Source organism: Cylas formicarius, unplaced genomic scaffold (genome assembly GCF_029955315.1).
Source record: "Cylas formicarius isolate icCylForm1 unplaced genomic scaffold, icCylForm1.1 PGA_scaffold_6__28_contigs__length_40554024, whole genome shotgun sequence".
In the NCBI taxonomy this organism is placed as follows: domain Eukaryota; kingdom Metazoa; phylum Arthropoda; class Insecta; order Coleoptera; family Brentidae; genus Cylas; species Cylas formicarius.
In genome coordinates this window covers 11985110-12003477 of record NW_026844347.1, presented here as the reverse complement: position 1 = coordinate 12003477, position 18368 = coordinate 11985110, and the positions used below count along the sequence as shown (strand labels likewise).

Sequence of the window (18368 nt, the reverse complement as noted above, 5' to 3'; positions counted from 1 at the left end):
GCGTGCGCTTTAATTTTTCTAATTTAATTCTCGCGTATTCAACATAACTGCGCGCATCGGAACTACGATAATTTACAGCATCGCTTAACAGTTTACCCAAATTCTTTTGTTTGGGAAAAGATACAGAAAAGTCAAATTTAAAATTTTCCCACGTTTCTTCCGTGGGTTGCCATGCCGAAAACCATCTTAGTGCAGATTTTTGCAAAAATGGACCAATTCTACTCACGGTTTCCCGATCTGACCAAGCAAATTCGTTCTTATACCCTTCAATTTTTTGTAACCAAATACCACTATCCATATTGTCGGGGTCAAAACTCGGCAAGGCCAACGAAATGGGAGTGGTTTGGGTGGCTGGCGATGTGGTTGATGTCGGCGACGGCTCCTTTGTACCGACACGCTGTTGCAAATTCTCAAGGATCGACGCTATGGCGCCCAAAGATCGATTCAGTTCTTCTTCGGCCATTATAGCACACTCCAAATTACGTTAAACGATTACACGTGTACCCCACACCTGATGTTAGATTTAAATAAATCGAGATTGTTTTAAAGACGACTTTTCCGATCTTGGCGTCAATGTCGAGCGGTGCATGCCAGAGCAGGGCATCAAACTGATGCCCGTCGCCACCCTCTGCGGCGTCCCGGCTCACGCGCGCGAATAGACCCGAAGATTTCCCGACGCATCCGAAATCGATAGATCGCGCCAATATTTAAATATTCGAACGTAATCTAACAAAAATATGCCATCGCAAGCACGCGTTTTTCGAGAAATGGAACTCGAATTGCAACCGCGAAAATGCACGGGAAAAAAACACGAATTCTTCGGTCGAAAACAACGAACGACGAAACCACACACCGTCAATAGCGGTGACGCCGTAACTTGAAACCTCGTTTCTAAATTTATGGTTCTTCGGCATCTAAACAACCAATAGCATTCATCACGTGACCTTCGGTTGTTTCGTACTCGCAATTTATAATCGCCATTTTCGGATTCGAATATAATGCGTTGCCGGCTCGAATCGTTGATTATACAAAGATACGGAATTTGTGTAAAAATTGGATGCCATACAAATACGAACCTGCAGTTTTGAAATAATAAAATGTCATTCATTATCCGCCGAAAGTATCCCGATGTGACCGATATTCCATGTTTTTGTAGATATTTTATGTGAATGTAAATGAATTATTCGTATGCCAAGTATTTCTTACTTAAAATGTTACCATAAACCTGTGATTAAAACTGCTTTGTTTTCACTTTGCAGGGCAGCAAAGTTTTATTTTATTTTTGTGTTTTTCCTGCATTATTTCCTAAATAATGCCGACTTCTGACACTATTCGAAATATCTTGATTAGAAGCAATGGATGCATGTGTTTTTAAAAATTTTAAAAGCTCTAAAAAGCACAGAAATATGATAGTAAGTTTAATTTCCAAAGAGTTTTGTGTGAAAAATGTAATAAAATGTAGATGTAAATGTTCTTTTAGTCATTAACATTGATTATATACCCACGATTCTCTAAAACCTTAAAGTGTGATCTTTTTTTCGTTACATTTTTTACACAATGATTTAATTACGTCAAACTTGCTCCTAGCGGTTTCTTACGCGTAATAATTATAGAGAAATTAATTTGTTTTTATTATGAGCCTTTCAAAGTGAGAAAAGACGTATTGTTAATTCCCCACACCTCATCCGTAACAATTTTTTTATAAGAAATTATTTACGAAATTATGCAGCAACAAAATCAAAATAAAATAAAATGTCCATAGCCCTCATCAAGGAATACCCGGATACGATACTTTCCGGGAAGCCCAATAAAAAATCTACTCCATTTAGTTTTCAGAACGACGGAACAACGACGTATATAAATAAATATTAGTAAATAAATATAAATTTCATTGAATCTTTAAATCTATTTAAACTCAATTAACTGATCAATTGACACACAAAAAATTTAACCGGTCAATTTCACAACGCTAGTTACACCCATTTGCCTTTTTTTACATGCTCCATCCTTGAAGTTCCATTACTTTCCCAATAATCCCTTTCTAGACTCCCAGTTTTCTGATCGACAAGTGCATATTTATGGAAAGATCGACTTAGATGTCATTTGTTTGATTCTAGTCCACAAATGTGTCACATCAGAGCATTGTTTTTCCCTGCCCTATTCTACTTGAGCTATTTTCGTAACTCTTAAACATTTAGACTGGTTGCAGTGTTTTATGTTTTCTCCAGCTCCAATACCTAGTTATATACTTCTTTGCATTTCTTAACAAATACCTTAAACGAATTTTTTTGCAAACATAGTACCATGTACCGAAAATCGAAAGAAAAACTTCAGACAAAACTTGGTTTCCGTAGCGTAGCATCCGAATCTGTAAGGAAAATGACTACGATTATTATTTGATATTTAAAAGCATTGTTGTGAAGTTTTCTCAGCATTCAAATTTCTTAGCGCTTAATATATTTTATTGTTTTGTTAGCATTTTTAATAATAATAAAATTTCTTTTAATTCATGCGTACAAGTAAAGAAACATCTAAAAATCAAACATACATAAATAAGGGGTGTTTTTTTTCGATGTATAGAAATTTAAGTTGCAATAAAACAACGGTGGATTATTCGAATTGACATGAATTTTATTTATCCATGACATGACATGAATTTTAAATATGATTTCTGGCATATGACCGCCACGGATGGCGCGAATGTAGTCCAATCTGGACGTCCAATTTTCGATGACTTTTTCCAACAATTGTGGACGTATATCGGCAATAACACGGCGAATGTTGTCTTCCAAATGGTCAAGCGTTTGTGGCTTATCCGCATAGACCAATGACTTTACATAGCCCCACAGAAAGTAGTCTAGCGGTATTAAATCACAAGATCTTGGAGACCAATTCACAGGTCCAAAACATGAAATTAGGCGGTCACCAAACGTGTCTTTCAATAAATCGATTGTGGCACGAGCAGTGTGACATGTTGCGCCGTCTTGTTGAAACCACATCTCCTGGACATCATGGTTATTCAATTCAGGAATGAAGTAATCACAGCTCTATACCGATCACCATTGACTGTAACGTTCTGGCCATCATCGTTTTTGAAGAAGTACTGACCAATGATTCCACCAGCCCATAAAGCGCACCAAACAGTCAGTTTTTCTGGATGTAACGGTGTTTCGACATACACTTGAGGATTAGCTTCGCTCCAAATGCAGCAGTTTTGTTTGTTGACGTAGCCATTCAACCAGAAGTGCGCTTCATCGCTAAACAAAATTCGCTTATGAAAATCGGGAACAACGGCAATTTCGTTTTGGGCCCATTCGACGAATCTACGCCTTACTTGATGATCGTTTGGCTTCAATTCTTGCACGAGTTGGATTTTGTAAGCACGTAAACCAAGATCCTTCCGCAAAATCTTCCATAAAGTGGATGGACACAGATCCAGTTCCTGTGCTCGATGGCGGATAGACTCATTCGGGTCTTCCTCAATGCTCTACAGCAGCAATAGTTTCTTCTGTACACACCGTACGGCGTCTCTGGGGATGCGAGTTATCAATAAGAGTAAACGTGGTGCGAAAACGTTCCATGGTTAATCGAATTAACTGCTCTGATGGACAATTTTGTCGACGATAAAATGGACGTAGTGCGCGATACGTATTCCGCACAGAACAATTATTCTCGAAATAAAATTGCACTATTTGCAAGCGTTGTTCAGGCGTGAGTCTATTCATGATGAATTGCCAAACCAAACTGAGAATAAATCACTTGACAGCTGTTAAATCGGTCGCCATCTTGAACAGTAATGCCAACTTAAAGTTCTATACATCGAAAAAAAAAACACCCATTATATAGTGTTAACAATATAAGAACGATTTTATCAATTTTTTTAAAAATGATTCCAATAGAATCAGTTCAGTTTCAAATCTTTAAATTCTTCTTGGCTACTACCACTCTTTATGTCTTGCGGAAGCATATTAATATATTAAAATTATGAAAAAAAAAAGCAAATTCTAGGTTGGACATTGTTGGTTCCAATTCCTAACAGAATCATTTATTTTCTCAATTAATCACTTTATTTTAAAAATGGGTTGTAGAAAATACGTCAAAATTATATATAAAATTAGCCATAACCTTTCGTGAAATTGAAGTGGAATGTTTCCGTCAAGACATCCTGTAGGCCGCACAAATAATTACAGACGCGCAACTAATCTGCGAATATTTTTAATGATCTTTTGAATTGCGAAAACTTATTAACGGCGACCCTGACCAATATTTTTTGCTGTGACCCTTCGACGTGCACGCTAGATGCAATTAGTAATGAAAACCTCTTAAATATTTGCCGGTTTATGTCTACCAAATTAGAAATAATAGTTAATTTGCTATATTTACGTAAATGTCGAGATTGGTATGCGCATGTACCTTGAATACGATTGAAAGCAGATATAATTATGATAGACATAATGAATTTTTGCAAGTATATTATTTATATTTCTCATTTACATGATATAAGCATTGTTAAATAGCGGAAAAGGTATCAAATTCGAAACTATTGCACTAATTTTGATGATTTTCATGATTATTAATGATGATCTTGTTTATCCTGACTTGATGGTCCGCGCTAACAGTCATTTTTTCATTATAAAAAACATACAGAGATATCACCAATGAATGTCCACGGTAATCGTTTTTTTGTGATTCATCTCTTTTATCACACATATTAATATATTTACTTGTTTTGCAACTATTAAAATTTTATTTTCGTTTATAGTATCGGATGCTCTCTAGCAGATAAGTTATGTAACGCCTTGTATGTTCGACATAAAACTACTACAGCAGCCATTTGATTCCATCATCTCACTCAATATTAAATTAATTTGAAATAAGTAGTTCTTACACAGTGTTTAGTACTGTCGGAAATCAGGAATCGTATCACTCTCACTAAAAACACTTACTTTGAGACAAAATCCATTCCAGCTTCTTCTAGAGGGTTTGAAGTTAAGGTCTGAAGAAGCCAACAGGAGGATTGGCGAAACGTTAGCAAGTGTGATTCATAAACAATCGCCGCAGGAGTGATTCAGAAGATTTGTAAATAGTACTACAGTAGCCTGTGGAAGTTTTATTTAATAGTAAATTTACCGACTTAGCCTATGGAAAGGATGTTGGGAAAATATTTTAAAAATATTTTGTAAAGCCATCTAAATTCACTAAATATTACAACACTAATACTTTAAATATGAAGAGTTCAATCGTTTTAAGAGCTACCACTAGACTTGGCTGATTAAAGATATTTTGTTAATAATATTATTATTAATATTATTATTATTAATATTAGTTTTATTTTTAGGAATATTATTACCACACATTACTAATAATATTTATAAAAGAATCTATTTTAAATGAAGCAAAAGGAATCCTTGATTTCGTTTAAATTGGTGCGTGTTCCCTAACCTTAGTATTGTATGCGTCTGCTTAGAATAGAATAGCATTTATTGGGCCTTACATACATATCAGTACGTGGAAAGTTTTACAACAACGACGAATGTTGTAGTGAAATATTTTCTAAAAATTTCTTAAATGCAGGTTTATTAATATTTGTGATGTTATATTCTTTGTACTTTTTTTAAGTGGATTTTAATGACTTAAATCCATTTTATTGGTTTTGGGTCGTTCTGTTCCTTGAACTCGTTATTATCAAATTAAATGTTTTTCTCATATCATAAGCATAAATGTATATGGATTTCAATTAGTGTTTCCTGTATATATAGATAAATCGTGAGGAATCGTTTTGATTTTAAGACTCGATCTTTTCCAATTTTTCTGATAGGAACTTCAAAAACACTATTGAAATTTAAAAAAAATTGAATTTTAAGAATTTTAAAAAATATTGCATGTTCACGAATCGAAACATTGCCAATCAGTCTATTGCAGGATGAATACTTTGTAAGAGTAAGATATATATATATATATATATATATATATATATATATATATATATATATATATATATATATATATATATATATATATATATATATATATATATATATATATATATATATATGATGACACTATATTCCGCTCCGAAAACACTTCGAAGTGTTCGAAGTGTTTTCGAGCATTGAAGATGCCAAGTGAGATTTTGGCGAAGCGTCTGCAGGATTCCAGTCGGAGTTCAACAAGCGAGCGGATGATATCCCGGAATATAGTGTCATATATATATATATATATATATATATATATATATATATATATATATATATATATATATATATATATATATATATTGGCCCCGTAAAAAAGCAACTACCCGTCGCCAAATTATAATTGTAGAGGTTTGCCGCGAGTTAATACTTTTTTACACTCAACAATTCATTTCTGCGATTCGATGGACTCTTAATCAAAACATAAATCACCACTACCGCCGTGACCAGCAAGTAACACATACTTAAATCGTAAAATACTTGGAACTGTTCAATTGGAAGGTGTGCGACACTAATAGGATTTATAAAAGAACATTGACACCGAGGAGTTTAATATTTTATGTTATTTATCGTTCCTGGTACTTTTTAAAGACACTTCGAGTAGTGTATTATTCAAGAAATGCCCAATTCGTCATATAAAGCTGAGAGAATACATATAGAGAACTAATAAAAAAGATAGCTGCAATCGGATCCGTATTCACCATCGCCACCATGAGCTACAGAACGAACTAATTTTCTGGCATTAAATAGCGAACAATTTGAACGAGGACAGTTATCTTAGAGAAAAGTAATAAAACTGCAATACTCCGTAATTTGCAAAACATGGATTCTGTAACTCAGAATTGAATATTTTGGGAGCCGCATATGAGAAATAGCGCTTGAAAAGAGTGCCACTCTCAGGAAATTTGTGCCAAAAACATCCTAAATGGAAATGGAAGGTCTTGCAAGAGTTTTGAACTTTCTGTATAGCAACAACATCCGCATAATCAAACAGACAAGATGAGACTGTTGCACAAATAGTATTTAGCTTTAACGGGCAAAACTCCAAAATTTTACAGTTTTTTTAAACGCATATAAGCAATTTTCGGATTGTTTTAATACGTGATTGAAAAGCAAGAGATTTGTCAAAAATTACTCCTAAATTCTTAGCCTCGATAACGACGTTTTTTTTATTATTAAATAGAATAACACCACATAAAGGCATTGAGTTTCAGGTTATGGTCCATAGAATAGACAAATACACTGTTCAAGTCAAGATTGAAGTTTATTAGTCCTCCGTAGAAAAAGAAATGTAAATTTAATATTTGTTACACTCATTCATATCTACTCCAGTAGTGTTTTGGGTATACTACATTTTTTCTAGATTAAATTGCTTCCTAACTTCAACACAATGCGTACTGTTGCTCAGATATTGCTCCATAAACTTAACAGATCCATCTGAGAAACCGAAATAATAAACTTTTGCCAACAACACATTGTGATTAATCGTGTCGAAAGCTTTACTAAAATCCAAAAGAAGCAAACAGGTAGCTCACCTCTCTTCGTTGTGGGGAATGTCATTCAATAACACATTCAATACACTGGTAGTTGTACTAAAATTTGGAAAAATTTCTAAAAGTAGACATTTGTTGGTATTATTTTTGAAAAAGCTGGAAATATACTGATTCGTCTTAGATCTTTTGGCTCACTGGTATTAGATTTTTGACCAACTGACTTTATAATGGCCTTGTTACAAACAGTAAGAAAATAATTTTCCATGGTACAGCTGTTAATAATGTTTATTAAAGTATTTATTCAGCATGGAAGACAGAGCTTTTTTATGATAAGCGAGATGAAAGAAACAGGAAAACTTTACAATAATTAAAAAACCACATAAACTCCATAAAAATTACATCTTACACATAAATACGAGGTTTATTTATATTTCATTATTTTTTGACTGTGTAATATACTATTTTCACCTTAAATTCCAAAAATACTATATTCCATCTGAAAAAAAGTTGGCTACAATATAACGGTATCCCGATTATTCTCCTTTACTTCGTAATTCTTTGTTGTTAGTTTCATCTATGGAGACCCCACCTATAAGGTAACAATTATATTATCATAGGCCTTTCTGCGCAAAAAATTACGTCGACCGCGAAAAGCCATTTAAATTAAACCTAAACACGTCAAAGTGAATGCCATCTTGCGGCAATAAACAAACTTTAATTGCCATTTTTCTCGAACGCAACAAAGACAATTCGCTGGTAACTGCGATTGGAATATTTTTGTTGTTAGTCAAACTGCACATAATGTATGAACTAGTCCACCTTGAATCTTTTCACCTACCTTAGGAAATCGTTTGCAAATACCAAAGATTAATATATTCTTTATGGCCGATATCAGCGCAGCAGTCGACGAGATAAAATATATGTTGCCGACGCGGTGGCTAAGGGTGTCAAGACCAGAGCAAACAAAAAGTTTTCAATAGCAAGGAGACGCATTATAACGTTTTATGATGCCGTGTTTACGTTACGAAACCGATCTAGTTGTATAACTATAACTTTGCAATTAATTGTTGCTAATGCCTGTGCGAATGTGAATAATGACTTGAGGTTTTGAATGAACATACAGCACAAACACGTCCAGGGTAGACCGTTCATTATGGGATGATACTTTATCTTGGAAGATGTAAAAATTTTTAAAAAGGGCATAATTTGTTTGGATTCACATATAATAATAACACTTTATAATTATTTTATTGTTATATATCCAAAGCGTTTGTATTTGCATGAACGAGAAACAATATTCCTATTTTAAATAGAACACCCTGTATATGAAAGTATTTTCCAATTCCTCTGAACTTTCTAAACGTCTAATATATAGAAAAAAAGAGATTTAAAAATCAGGTATTTCTTAAATATCATAATTTTTAATATAATTTTAAATATACAGGGTGGGTCAGAAAATACATACAGATATCAAGTTGCTCTTTTAAATCCATTTTCATTATGCATTCCCTATACCTGTCTCTTACTTTTTATGAGCAAAAAAATAAAAAACAAACATTTTATTGTGAAATTAACAGTTCTATACTAGTACCAATGAAATTTTTATATTGTTACAATTACATTTCTGTCACTAAAGAAAATGAATATTGCGCATCTAAATAAAATTCAAAGAATTGAAATTTTAATTTTTATTGGATGTAGAGATAAAAGGACTACTCAAGATCGATATAAGCTCCACAATGAGTAAAACTGAGGGCATGTAAAAGAAATTATTTTACTAGGTATTGAAAATCCCCACCATTAACTTATTGACAATGTGCTAATCAGTGTCAAAACCTTTTAAAAACGTTACTTAGGATATTTTCATTAATTTTCCTTATTTTGTATCTAGTTCTAAATTTTAAATCATATAAATTTTGTGGTTTTTCCTTATACATTTTTAATTTTACATATCGCCATATCTGGCAACCTTACAGGTCATCCTGTAAGATTTTGATCGAAGAAATATATTCCAATATTTTATTATTTCAAATCCATTCCCATTGGGGATTTTTGTACTGCAATACCTAGAATTTTATTTATTTACCGCCCATTTAAACAAAAAATGGTTTCTTCACTAAACAGTATCTGACCATGTAAAAAATGTATATTTCTTTCGGAGTTTCCCAAAACTGTAGTCTGCTGTCGGAATCATCTTCGTTCAGCTCCTGTTCTAATGTGATCTTGTACGGGTAATACTGTGAGGATCCGCGTGCGCCCATCAAACATTGAAGAACCAACATCCAGTGGATATCAGAGTACCTACTTAATGAAGATGTTCGTTTTATTACCTGTACGTAAATATTATATTTATTTTAACTTTAAATTAACATAATTGTATACATTGATTAAAACATCAGTTTATCGAAATACATTTTTTTGCAGTTGCACCACCACAACTCCTCATTGCTACTCCCTAACCAGAATAAAATTAGAAGAAAAAATCCTACCATAGAAGTTAAATTCGGTTCTACATTTGTTTGAATAAATTTGTTGAATTTAGTTCTCGCTTTTACTGCATTAGTATCAAAACAATTAATATACACAATTTAATCATAAACATATGTGGAAAAGAGAGGACGGATTTTTTTCGTGGCATTTATTATTTATTTTGTAAATTAACTATTACTTCTTGTTGGAAAACACTAGTTTATTCGCACAAAAAAAAACTCTCGTCACAGAATACTAAGGTTGGCGTTGCTGCTCGGGTCGGAATAATAAAAAAACAACAAGAGATAGAGACGTTACACTTAAAATGGATCAAAAACGGACGTTTGTGCTGTATGGAATGAGTTAAAAGATGAACAAGGACTTTGAAAGAATAACTTTTGCTCTTGTGTGTGAATAGAGTATAGTTATTGGCGTTTACAGCAATATTAAACTTTATCCTCAACTTCATTAAAAATATACAGGCTGTTAATCGCTATAAACTATTTTCAATTTGTCTACATCTTTTAAAGTTGGCAGCGTGGATTTACGCAAAGTTTGTCCACAACCTGAACCCTCCCTTTCCCTAAAATTATCACGCTGGTATGTGGCAGAGCAATGAATGAATACTTTTTCTTTGAGTTTGAAAATTTGCCCAGCTGTATTTTAGGTATTTTACAGACGGGAGTAGAAAAACAATATGAACATCAATTTTTAACTCACACGTTATCCGGGAAATTATGTGTTTTGAACCGCTGCAAGGGGATAATTTCGATCTAATTTCGATAGCCTAAAACAAGAACCAACACCAAATGCCCAGAATGTTTAAAAGAAGCGATTATCACGCCAAGCCATAAATCTGGAGATAAAAAAATTACTAACAATTATAGACTTGTAGCTATGACTAATACGGAGAACGCTATCGCCTGCTTAATGAACTATGTCAACAAATGTAATAGGGAAAGCAAAAGATACATGGGAGTGAGAGGTATTGTTAATACTATTCCAATTTTAATATTTAATATTTACGTTAACGAGCTATTTAGCGTAATATCCACGGAACTGGGAGACATATAAAAATAAAATATCTTGGATTAATGATAGATTCAAATTTAAGTTGAATATATCTCACATAAATTTAAAAAAAACTATAAATATTATCAACTTAGGTTTTGACGACAAAAATGGGAAAAAGGTGTACTTAATCTTTGTATCATTCCATGGGGTCCAGCCAATAAGACCCTAATTGAACCTCTGACTCAAAAATGTCTTGTACGTTAGGCTGCATGAAATCAAGTTTTATTCTAATATAAATTTATTTAGTATTAAATAAATAAAGTCAAAAACAAAGCAACACGGAATATCACGAGTTATACAAAAAGATATTTTATATACGCTACCAAATATAAATAACATATTACAACAAATGATTTTGTGCAATATAGAGTCTATAATTTATATTTTCTGCGCGATTTTTATTGTATTGTTTTGTAACCTGTTAGATTTAGGAATTTGCAAAAATATTTTTAGCTCCATGTTAAGTGCGCACACAGTTAATGTTGTTGGTAATAAATTAAATTAAATTAAATATTTACTTATTGTTCCGCTAGGTTATGTATTGTAAATTATGTATTTCAGAAATAAGAATCTGTTAAAGTGCAATTGGTTTTCTTCTGATCATAAGATAATAACAAAGCACTTTTGTACCGACTTTAATAATAAGGTATGAGCATTATTGCCATGCATTACGTGGACGATATATCAGAGGCAAATCAAATACGTATACGTAAACAAAAATTCCAAAAACCCGATAAGCAACAAGAAAAACTGCACTCTCCATTTTGTGAGTTGTGCCACTAAAATATGTGATTTGTATTTTGAATTAAATGGAAAGTTATTTCAAACGCAATAATAATTTTATGTACCTTCGAGAAACAAATATTAAAAACAAAGAAATATTTACATTCAAACTTAAGTTGTTTATAAAAGACAACTTACATCACTGGAAAGTATTTTAGTTTAGTTAATAAGGTTTTGCCATATCAACCTCCAAAAAATAGTATGTAACGACGTTCATAAACGTCAATTTCGTCGTGAGTTTAATTTGGCACTACCGAAGCACAGCGAGTGTTTAATAAATGCGTTTTCTATGACCATTGGTTTTTGGTTATAGGCCAGATCAGGCTTAATCAGGACGTAAGAGATATGTTAATAGTATTAACTTACGAGTTTATTTGGCACGAACGGAGCGCAGCGAAACCATTGCTTCATAAACGAGTGACTTAAAAAGTTTAAAACATGTTACATACTATACTTTTTCTACGACCGTTAGTTTTTGGGTACATTTTGCAAAACAACACGAATACATCCACTGACATGATCGTCATTGACAAGGCCCAAAATTCAACCCGTGCAGCAAAATTTCCCAAAATCATCCGATTGCTCCCAAACTCGTGCGGTGATATCCCGGAAATGTCCGAAGTATCTGGGATCTGTGGGATACGAAACTCACGTTAAAAAATCCAACACCAAGTAAAAGTAAATATATTTTTCTACTTCCTTCTGTAAAATATCTAATTATACAGCTAGCTTGCGGAAAACGTCACTTTACCACGTGAGTTTCTTTCCCACGGATTCGAGCCCCTTCGGACAATTCTGGGATATTACCGCACAAGATTTAGGAGAAATGTTTTCAGAAATTTTACCTCACTGCCTGAATTTTGTCGTTTGTCAATTCTGACGGCCATGTCAGTGATACATCCACGTGTTGTTTTGCAAAAGGTACCCAAAAACTAACGGTCGTAGAAAAAGTATAGTATGCAACACGTTTGGTAAACTTTTTAAGTCACTCGTTTATTAAATGCCGTTTACCGCACTTGTGGCATAATATACTATTTATTAATATTTTGCGTTGGAGTGGGAATAAAGATGAATAGCAATCGGCCACATTTTCAAACGAATTTCAATTTTAACATTCTGCAACTGTTGCCTGCGATAGGTTCTCCCAGCAAAATCTTACCTTGTAACGTGGATGTTGTATATCCATTATGAGATGTGACCAGCAACTCACTCCCCTACCTATCATATCCAATAATACATATGTTCAATAGGCGACAAGTCTCGCTTGCTGACCACGAAAGAAGATTTGGTTAGCTCGTCAGAGAAAGTTTCTAGTAACTGAAGTGGTATGTGGTCTGGCATTGCCTTGCTGAAACATTTGATCTTACAGTTGGTGAAAGGTATAGCAACGCTATATGTTGTAACATGTTATCATTGATTGGGCCTTCATGTTTCTGTCCGAAAAAACTAGAAATGATGTGCATCAAATAATTGCCATAGGTGACACCCCAAAACTGTGAAGTGAAGTGCAGTGACCCGATTCCACTATTGATTTTAGTGACACCATATCAGTTATGTCTATCCATTAGTGGCAATACCAACCGAGTAAGGTTAACTGTAACCCATAAGCTCTGATTCTTCAATAAATCGATCTTTTAAAGGGCTCTAAGCCTTAGCGGTCCTTCTTCGCCACGATTGATTCTTAAAGGACCACACGAATATCGGTCGGCCCATAGCTACTCTCCACTCCTGAAGAATATTTGAAAGGGTCTCAGGGAAACAGAAATGTTTTGAATTTTATAGGAAATGTTTTAATTGTTTTAATCTCCTAGGGACAAGACGTTCTGGCATTCCAGTGTCTATGTTTTAAGCCACTTACTGTCTAACTCGTAAATATTTCATTTCAAACGTAAAAAATGTGTCTGGTATAGTCCTACACACATGGTCATGACTGTAATAATGCTATTAACGTTTTTATCTGCTCGTAAGCATTTCTGGGCCAATAAATCAAACCAGTCTAGGGTAGTAGTAAGAAAATTGAATCACAAAATATATAAATACATGATGTTGTATAAGTCGTCAGAATAGTTTGAGTCTGTGCTATCACTATCATCCAAGGATATATAATAAACGCATTGTCTCCAACTGCTATTTGGTATTAAGTCACACTGAGCTTTAATTACATCCATTACATGGACGGACATTTTTGAGTTTTTTGAGAATATTTTGTGTTAAATATTTTCGATCTTTATTCCACCAATCGTTGGGCCGCTTTAATGGAACTACGTCATCAATATTTTTAAATCCAAATGAGATTTTGTGTAGAAATTGGTTAATTGTTTCAAGACTGCCGGTAAATCTTTTAATTTCTGTTGCAATGATGCAAATAACGGAATGTGACTACTCTCCTACATAGCATACACTTCCCTGCGAATCCACTCTGCGCCAACATTCCTAAACACTTTCAGTATGCTTTTGCCACATCGTTCATTCCTTGCTAATTCATAAAAAACATCACGTCGAAGAAATAAGAAAAGTTACCTCTTTTCTTCTTTCTCTTACCTGGTTTAACAAAAATTGATTAAATGGTTTTGTTCAATGACAAGCAATCAAACTTTTCATTTTGTCTTTAGCGAAAACCAAGTGAGATATGAGCAAAATACCAGAGGGAAAGAAGTTGTATCTTAATATGCTTAATCAAACAAAAAATATTAAAGTTACAAAAAGGGTAGTGAGATTTGGAAATTTTAAAATAGCGTTTTTTATTAATTAGGTTCTTTAAAAAACCAACAGCAAATAGAGTTTATTTTATACGTATTTTTCTACCGGAAGGAGTGAGTATTAGTGCATGCTGAATATATTTTTTCAAATTCTGGAGATTGAAAGATGTATGTAAAAAATTGAAATGCATGACGCAAAAAGCTATGTATTATTCAAAATTAACATTCTTCTTCACTAGACACATCTACTGAAAAAATTGGTAGTTATAGTAGTTATGGTAGGAACATAATCTAGCAAGGTTAACAAAGCTTTCTGTTTCGGTGGATTTAGGTCATTTCCAGTAGGAAAAAGCAAGTTTAACTTTCTAATCAGTGCGGTGTGGCGTTTTTCTAAATCGAGTTCGCTAAAAGGAGCAATTTCATAGTTTGAGTATTTGTAAGGAATGGTGCCTCAGAAGAAACTGTTAGTCATTGAATCTTTAACCAGTCGACTTTTTTTGTGCAAAAGAATTTTGTTTTGTTCATGGCAATAGTTGTAAAGCTTTTTTTTGCGTGCACCCTAACGTTACGTTAGGGTTTTTTTTGCTTTTCAATCAGGTCTCAAGGCAAGTATGAATGCCTGCTAACTGAAAGTTTCTGATCTATTTTTCCACTGTATAGTCAGGGCTGGAAACAACATACTTACACAGAATAGAAAGCTTTATATTTCTGTTCTGATCCCGAGACCCCTAGATAGATAGCAGCGGGGTAGGTAACGTCTGCATCAGATCAAATTTGATAATTGTTGCTTCAGGATTGTTTTTAGCAAATTCAGTAGCTTCGCGTGGCCCAGTACTGTGTAGAGTGTATAAGCAGGTATTTGAAAAGAAAACATAAAAATTCACCAACAAACTTGCGTTCCATTTCATCTTCAACGGATTTATCCATACGGCTGGATCTGTGATCAAAACACACACAACTGTACACAACCGAACCACTAAGTTCGATAATAGTCACAGGCGGCCGACGATTTAATCGATCTTTTCTCACGCAAATCTCAAATGTTTTGACAAATTAACATAACCTTAAAATTAAATAACTAACAGTCCAAAAGTGAGGACAATTTTTAAATGGCTTATGTGCTGCCATCTAGTAATTATAGAGAAAAGGTTTTGTAGTCTATTTTCGTTTCATTTTACTGTGTGTTGGGGTTATTAAAATCATTAACTCAAAATATGAAAAATTGTGGCTTGGTCCGCTATTGCACTGAACGCCTCATTTCATTTCGGCATATTTGTAGCCGCCATTGTTTCATAGTAAAACGTCTCCGACTGCATATTACCCGTGACTCGTCGCATTCCAGAGGTCAAAATAATTTCCAATTTTAGTGTTGCGGTATAAAGTGCGGCCAGACAGTAGACGCAACCGTTAATAACAGTGGTATAAATCGCTAATAAGGGCAATTTATTCCTACACACACCGTATTATAACCTTGCCCAATGCGTTATTGACGGAACCGAAATCATCGGCAAAATAATCCGCAAATCATATTTGTTTACCGCATTATCTAATCATGGACTAATTTGCGACTTAATATTAAGGGCGTGTAAGCGTGTTGGAAAATTGTAATATTCGCACACGGCCCTAAAATAGTGGCGCGTATGACGAAGCGAACCAAAATCGGAAAATCTGTTACGCCGCTCCGATCGTTAGCCAATCCGTCCTAGTGGCATTTATAAGCCGTATATAAACACGGGAGGAAATTGATTTCCATACACAAGCTAAGTTCATAAAGCATACATATGTACCATATCGAGGCGACTGATTCACTCTAATCGGGATTAACCTAGATCATAATTGTTTTCGCATGAATTTTTAATGCGATCGAATTATAGACGTGATTGGTGATGGCGTTGGAGGAAAGTCAGTTCCACGGAACTTCCTCGAAAACGAACATTTATTTACATTGGGAATATAAACTACTTTATTATGAAGGTAATTTTAAATGTAAGAGTACCTTGTATTATATATATTTAACCACTTAACTTGACGTCAACGTATGGCTTATTGGCTGCTTTCATAAATTTTGAAGCTTAATTTCACTTTTTTTAAACATGCTCAATATTAGAGTGTCGCAATATTGAGCATGTTTAAAAAAGTGAACTCCAGCTTCAAAATTCATGAATATATATGAATCCATGTTCAAGATATTTCTTGCATACTTAGTTGATATTTATTATTGAGTTTGATTTTAAAGTGTGAAATAATCTTGAGGCACTCTCTATTTCTCGCGTTTGATGGTACCCGTTGCTATTTAGTTGTACTCCCAGATATTTAAAAATGTCAACTTGCTCTATTTGTTTTTTATTTAATTCGATATTCAGAAATGTATTTGTTTTGGAAATAACCATAATTTTCGTTTTTTCTTCATTGATTTAAAAAAAAATCTCATTTAGTTCCAGATTTCAAGGTCCTCTTTCATTTCTTCCAAATCCAACCACATCACCTGCAAACACACCCTCTCATATCCAAACGGGCTCTTGATCTTTATACCCTACTAAGATATACTGGTTCTTGTTTTTTTTTACAACTTTCATAACAGTTAATTAGTAGCGAACTCAAAACGCTTCCTTGCCTAACGCCTAACTCCCTAGCTTCCATGTTGTCGATTCTGACGTAAAAGCTTTCTCTAGGTCTAGGTAAACTAGATAGATCTCTGTATTGCTGTTTTGTACCTTTTCGATAGTTTGCTTGATACTGAAGATGTGGTCGTGTATGCTTCTGCATTTCCTGAATCCGCTTTGAGATTGCTCTAGCGTGGTTCCGGGGCTTTTGAAAGTTTCTCTTGTAAGACTCGCTCATATACTTTCTGCAATCTCTTTTATCCCCTTTTTTAAATATTAGGTTCCCTTCCCTGTTGCCAAGCTAGGTCGCATATTCTTGTTAGCACTTGACATCCCACTTCACCCATATTTTTTCGCATCGTGTCCAGCAGCTTTGCCTTTTTTTTAGCTTACTTAGAACGCTTTTTATATCGTCCATACTTATGCAATCCTCCATGCTCGCGTCGCCAACGCCCTGTTCAATTTCATCATCGCCATTGCTCTTATTCGATAAACTTTGGAAACATGTTCTCCACCTGTCAATTATTTCGTTGTCATTGTCAGTGTATTTGCTTTATAGCTACAGGCTTACCTAGGGCCCTTAAATATTTCAGCGTTGTGGAGAACAATTTTTGGGTCCGACTCGATTTTATTTCCAAAAACTTCCCACGATTCTCCCTTCTCTTTCAATACCAATTTCTCTTTTTATTTTATACTCCTGATAGCTGTCGTTGTTTTTAGTTGCTAGGTATTTTTTTCACTTTTCTTTTAATTTCTTTTTTGGCATCTCCATTCTACCAATGTGATTTTCATGTTATGTTCTGTTTTTTACGTTACTCCACATACTTCTGCGCGTATTTTTAGCATCGTACGTGTTCAAGTCGATCTAGGTTGTTGGTTTTTCTATTTTAGAATTCGTCTGCTATCTCTTTGATTCCAAGTTTATATGATATAATTCTTTCGTTTGGTTTCCGACGGATCCGAGCCACATCGGACATTTCCGAATATATTCACTGACATGACCTTCGACCGAACGTCAAAATTCAAGCCGTGCGGTAAGGTCTGCGTCAACACCGGATTGCTCCCAAACCCGTGACGTAATATCCCGGAAATGTTCGAAGAGCCTCGGAGCCGTGGGACAAGAAACTCACGTGCTAAACTGACACTTTCTGCACGCTAGACCGCAGTATAATTAGCTATTTTAGACAAGGGAGAAGAAAAAAGATCTTTTTCGTTTCAAATTGTATCTATTTCTACTCAATTCCGATTAGGGATCTTTAATTTAAATAATAA

At 34.2% G+C, this 18368-nt stretch overlaps 1 protein-coding gene across 4 annotated transcripts in view; it reads left to right on the top strand.

Moving 5' to 3' along the window:
• LOC132704013 (mushroom body large-type Kenyon cell-specific protein 1) overlaps window positions 1-18368 on the top strand; it is a 225109-nt gene that overhangs the window by 157246 nt on the left and 49495 nt on the right. The gene's annotated exons all lie outside the window — the stretch shown is intronic.